The sequence below is a fragment of the Thamnophis elegans genome, chromosome 4 (genome assembly GCF_009769535.1).
Source record: "Thamnophis elegans isolate rThaEle1 chromosome 4, rThaEle1.pri, whole genome shotgun sequence".
Classification (NCBI taxonomy): Eukaryota; Metazoa; Chordata; class Lepidosauria; order Squamata; family Colubridae; genus Thamnophis; species Thamnophis elegans.
Window position 1 is genome coordinate 141,269,595 of NC_045544.1, and position 6,089 is coordinate 141,275,683.

Below are 6,089 nucleotides of genomic sequence, written 5' to 3' on the forward strand. Positions count from 1 at the left end.
ACCCGTCAAAACCGCGCTCGACTAAGCCGCGCCCGATTAAACCGCGTCGCTGACGTCATCAACAGGGCGACAACAGCCAGCGCGGAGAAAGAAGGGCGCTTTAAATAGCACTTTGAAAGCAAGCCGATTCAACTTAAGGTAAGGGTTAGGGTTAGGGTTAGGGTTAGGGTTAGGGTTAGGGTTAGGGTTAGGTTTAGGGTTAGGGTTAGGGTTAGGGTTAGGTGAAGGGTTAGGGTTAGGTTTAGGGTTACGTTAAGGGTTAGGATTAGGTTTAGGGTTAGGTTAAGGGTTAGGTTTAGGGTTAGGTTTAGGGTTAGGTTAAGGGTTAGGGTTAGGTTTAGAGTTAGCTTTAGGGTTAGCTTTAGGGTTAGCTTTAGGGTTAGCTTTAGGGTTAGGTTAAGGGTTAGCTTTAGGGTTAGCTTTAGGGTTAGGTTAAGGGTTAGGGTTAGGTTTAGGGTTACGTTAAGGGTTAGGATTAGGTTTAGGGTTAGGTTAAGGGTTAGGTTTAGGATTAGGTTTAGGGAGGTTAGGTTTAGGAGTTAATTTTAGGTTTAGGGTTTACAGCGTGCTTCTGTCTCCGCGCTGTTGTCGCCCTGTTGATGACGTCAGCTACGCGGTTTAGTCGGACGCGGTTTAATCGAGCGCGGTTTTGTGGTGGAACCAAATTTAATAAATAATAATAATAATAAACAGGCATGCAAGCTAGCTGATCTTTGGATTTCCGGTACTACAGCATGCGCGCTGGAGTTCATGCGCACTCGGTGCCGAAAGATTCTCCATCCCTGGGCTACACTATTTTGTGTGATGGGGGGACGGTCAGGATAAACAGCAACGTTGTCCAAATAGTCTCTCGGCCCCCCTCCATCGTCCTTTGAACCCTGTTCTCCACCAGCAAGCCGGCTCAGGCCAGGGAGGGGCCGTGTGGCCGTTGAGCCCTTAAATTGGGTGGAGGCGTTTCCGGCCTGTGCTGCTGACTCGGTGTGTCGGTCGGTATGTGTGCATTATAGAGGCATATTTTTAGGAAGGCCGGTGATTCAAAATACATTTTTCTTCCTCTTGGCGGAAGCTATTTTGAGAAAAGGCTGCCCAAAATCCCTCGGGCGAAATAAGGATTGGTCAGGCTGATATTTTGAGATTTAAGTGCTGGTACGAATTGCGGCTGGATAGGACGTTGTGCAATATTATTTTTCCTGACTGTACCGCCTGAACATATAGTAGTCCTCAACCTACGGCGACAATTGAGCTCAAAACTTCTGTTGCCAAACAAAAAACTGTTGTTTAGAGAGTTTTGGCCCAGTTTATTTGATCTTGGAAGTGCTAAAATTCCAACTTACGTCCGTTGCAAAGATTTGGTGGTGGGTGATGGAAAGAGCTTTACAAGCTAGTCCTCGACTTACGACCACAACCAAGCCCAAAATGTCTGCTGCTAAGGAAGACCGTTGTTAAGTGAGGTTTGCCTCGGTTTTATGTCGTTCCTGGCTAGAATTGTTAAGTGGATCCCTGCAGGTGGCAAGTCAGGAACATGGTTGTTAAGTGAATCAGGCTTCCCTATTGACTTCGCTGGTCGGAAGATCGCAAAAGGGGATCACCCCGGGACACTGCATCCGTCATAAAGGTGAGTCGGTTGTCAAGCGTCTGAATGTAGATCACATGACCATGGGAATACTGCAACGGTCGTTAAGTGTGAAAAGTAGTCATAAGTCACTTTTTCCATGCTGTGGTAATTTCGAGTGGTTACTAAATGAATGGTCATAAGTTGAGGACTTACCTGTACTCCCCTGTGTGTTTTCATTTTTACTTTGGTTGTAGGGAACAATATACGGGTAGTCCTCCACTTACGACCACAATTCAGCCCCAAATTTATGTCGTTAAGTGAGAAATTCGTTAAGTGGGTTTTGCCCCGTTTTACGCCTTTTCTCGCCACGGTTGTTAAGAGAATCCCTGCAGTTGTTCAGCTACTAATATGGTTGTTAAGTGAATCTGGCTTCCCCATTGACTTCGCTGGTCGGAAGGCCGCAAAAAGGGGATCACGTGGGACACCGCAACCGTCGTAAATGTGAGTCAGTTGTCTGAATGTAAATCCCGCGACCATGGGGGAATGCTTCAACGGGCGTAAGGGTGAAAAATGCTCGTAGATCCCTTTTTCCAATGCCGTTGTAACTTTGAACGGTCGCTAAGCGGGCCGTCGTAAGTCGAGGACGGCCCGTAAAACACTGCCTTTCAGAGCTGGCGATTTCTGATCTGTTTAGCGCCTACCCCAAGGCGAGCAACATTCCTGCTCATTTTCACAATTCGGAGGGTGCCAGGCGAGGATTTTTTTTTTCCCCACCGAATTTTTTCTCACCACGGATTTTTTGCAGAAGGAAAAATAAAAGAGATGGAAATAATAATAATCATAGGGGGGGGGGGATTTTGAAGGGAAGAGGCGTTGTCTGGAATTCCCTCCCTGTTACAATTGTGCAAAGGAGGTTTTGTGTTGGTGGTTAGCATCCATGCTGGCAGGGGGATTCTGGGAGCCTTATTAAAGCCTTATTAAAGTTGAAGCCTTATTAAAGTTGAAGCCTTATTAAAGTTGAAGCCTTATTAAAGTTGAAGCCTTATTAAAGTTGAAGCCTTATTAAAGTTGAAGCCTTATTAAAGTTGCCACTGTCGTCAAACTCTGAACGAAGCTATAATTGTTTTGAAAGAATGTGCACTGCATACTATGGGCCCCCTCCCCTGTTCAGTAAGGCAGGTTTCCCCGACCCCCCCCCCCTTCCCACCTCTTCATGTTCCATAAGACAAAGTTGTGGCTGCTTTCAGGAGTCAGCTCATTAAAGCTGATGCACCTTTTAAAGCAGCCTCATTTCAGATTTGTATGAGATTCCGAAAAAAAAAGCAGGTTGCTTTATTTTATTTTATTATTTTATTTTATTTTATTTTATTATTTTATTTTATTATTTTATTTTATTTTATTATTATTTTATTTTATTATTTTATTTTATTATTTTATTTTATTTTATTTATTATTTATTTTATTTTATTTTATTATTTTATTTTTTTTATTTTATTTTATTTATTTTATTTTATTTATTTTATTTATTTATTTATTTATTTTATTTTATTATATATTTTATTTTATTTTATTTTATTTTATTTTATTTTATTTTATTATATATTTTATTTTATTTTATTATTTTATTTTATTTTATTATTTTATTTTGTTTTGTTTTGTTTTATTTTATTTTATTTTATTTTATTTTATTTTATTTTATTATTTTATTTTATTTTTGAAGAAAAAAACTTTATTGAGACTTTAAAACAGTGTTTCTCAACCTTGGCAACTTGAAGATGTCCGGACTTCAACTCCCAGAATTCCCCAGCCAGCATTCGCTGGCTGGGGAATTCTGGGAGTTGAAGTCCGGACATCTTCAAGTTGCCAAGGTTGAGAAACACTACTTTAAAACATTAAATACAAATACCTTTAAAAAATATTTTTTTATAAGTCACATTCCTTTTCGACATAACCATTCGTTATTCAAATACATGTTTGTACATTCCTAATCATTCCTATATCTATGCATCTATGTTTCTAAAGCTGTACGTTTCATGTTCCTGTTATTCATCCGTTGATACCAATTTTCCCAAACTGTATAATATTCTGAGTCTCCCTTGTCCCTCAACTCCAAGGTGAGTTTATCCATCTCTGCGCAATCAAAAATCTTTTCGATTATCAGTCTCCTGGCATAGGATTTACTTTTCTAACGTTGTGTGAGTGCAATGAAAAGCAGGTTGCTTTAATGAGTAGCAGAGGTGGTTCTTATGTAAGGTTTAACATGCTTGTATCTGAAATATCTCTGGGGTTGCCACAAAGAAGAGGGAGTCAAGCTATTCTCCAAGGCACCTGAGGGCAGAACAAGAAGCAATGGGTGGAAACTAATAAAGGAGAGAAGCAACTTAGAACCGAGGAGGAATTTCCTGACAGTCAGAACAATTAACTAGTGGAACAGCGAAGGAAGGAAGGAAGGAAGGAAGGAAGGAAGGAAGGAAGGGTGGAAACTAATCAAGGAGAGAAGCAACTTAGAACTGAGGAGGAATTTCCTGACAGTTAGAACAATTAACCAGTGGAACAGCGAAGGAAGGAAGGAAGGAAGGAAGGAAGGAAGGAAGGAAGGAAGGGTGGAAACTAATCAAGGAGAGAAGCAACTTAGAACTGAGGAGGAATTTCCTGACAGTGAGAACAATTAATCAGTGGAACAGAAATTGCCTCCAGAGGTTGTGAATGCCCCAACACTGGAAGTCTTTAAGAAGATGCTGGATAGCCATTTGTCTGGAACGGCATAGGGTTTCCTGCCTAGGCAGGGGGTTGGACTAGAAGACCTCCAAGGCCCCTTCCAACTCTGCTATTGTATTGTGTTGTATTGAAAGCGCGTTTGGCTAAATTAAAATTTAAAGAAGTTTTATAGAGTTAAAAAACTAAACAGTTCTCAATGCTCCTTCGGCATTGAGTCATGCCAGCCACATGACCATGGAGACGTCTTCGGACAGCGCTGGCTCTTCGGCTTCGAAACAGAGATGAGCAGCGCCCCCTAGAGCCGGGAACGGTTAGCACAGATGTTCCAGGGGAACCTTTACCTTAAGGGGCATTTTAGTGAGATTAAAGTGTTATTTAATCACATTGGAGACCCCCCCCCTCCTTCCCTCCCTTTTTCTGCCTATTCCTTCTCATGCAGGGGGTCTTAAGGATTTATTTTGACAGGAGATAGAATGAATGGATTTTCTGTGTGTGTTTTTTTTCCCAGTGGAAGGGAAACACGGGATTCTCTCTGACTCAAGCAAAATCCAAACTAAGAATCAGGTGCAAATGAAACGTTCAAGAGATCTGCTGGAAAACAGGATGCAGCCATGGGGCATGGATGGAAGTTGGAGGATGGCGAGGAGGAGACTGTAAAAATCTGCATTTCTCAATCTTTGGCACCTTTGGCAGAGGGGTGGAGCTTCAACTCCCTGGGGGATTCTGGGAGTTGAAGTCCCACCCCTCTTCCAAGCTGCTTTGCAAAGCTTTGAGAAACGGGGGAAACTTTCCCTGGAATGTGCAGACAAACTTAACTTATTTATTAAATTTACCTGCCGACGGATTATTCAAAGGGACACCGTGTGCCAAGCGGAATTGCTGGAAGCATTCATCCTTCGGGCAAGGATACCTCCCTTTAGGAGGTGCTCTGTGTGTGTGTGTGCGTGTGTGTGTGTGTGCACGGCACATGCGTGTGCCAGGCCCCATGTCCACCCTAGCAGCCCACGCGTGTGGGATCCAGCTTTGGATGTAGGGGCCTGCTTGATGCCTTCTTGAATGGCCTCGTTTTCTTGCAGGCGTCTCATGGCCTGACTATGAAACGTCATCAGTGCTAGAAAGGAGTGGGGTGTTGTAGAGAGAGAGAGAGGACGGACGGACTGTGGGATCCTTGGTGATTCTCTCAGCTTGCTTGTTTGTTTATATTTTGTATTTTTTTCATTTTTAAAATAGCTTTTATTAAACATCTTTTCCTTTAAAAACAGGGGGGGGGGGGAAACCCAACAAAACAGCCAATGCAGAAAAAAAACAAGACAAACATAATAATATAAAATAGTTTTTACAGCCTCCTGTATCGGGTTTATTAGCCCTTTGTGGTTCTCCATTCTACCTTTCCTCCCTATCGGTTTTAACCTCTGCAATAGCGTAATAACAGTTGTGCCGATAATTGTAATAATATTAATGGTTCCTATCACCATTATATTTTACATTGTGGTCAATACTTTCGGTTTGACGGGGATTAGTCAACTTTGGGTTAATTTTTATTCAATGCTGGTTTAGAAAAAAAACAAGAAAAATTCCTTCCATTTCCTCTTTTGGCTCCTGTTTTCTAGCCACTTATAGATTTTGTTCCGTGTTTTATAGAAATCCGATACTTCTCTTTCTTTTAACTCCGTGGTCATTCTCTCCATCTCTGCAACATTGGAGTACCTTTCTAATTATTGTAACCTAAATAAATCAATACACGCCTGTATTGATTTATTTGTGCGAAAACGATTCCAGCTGAAGTTAATATATGTAGGATCATGTAGGAGCCGAA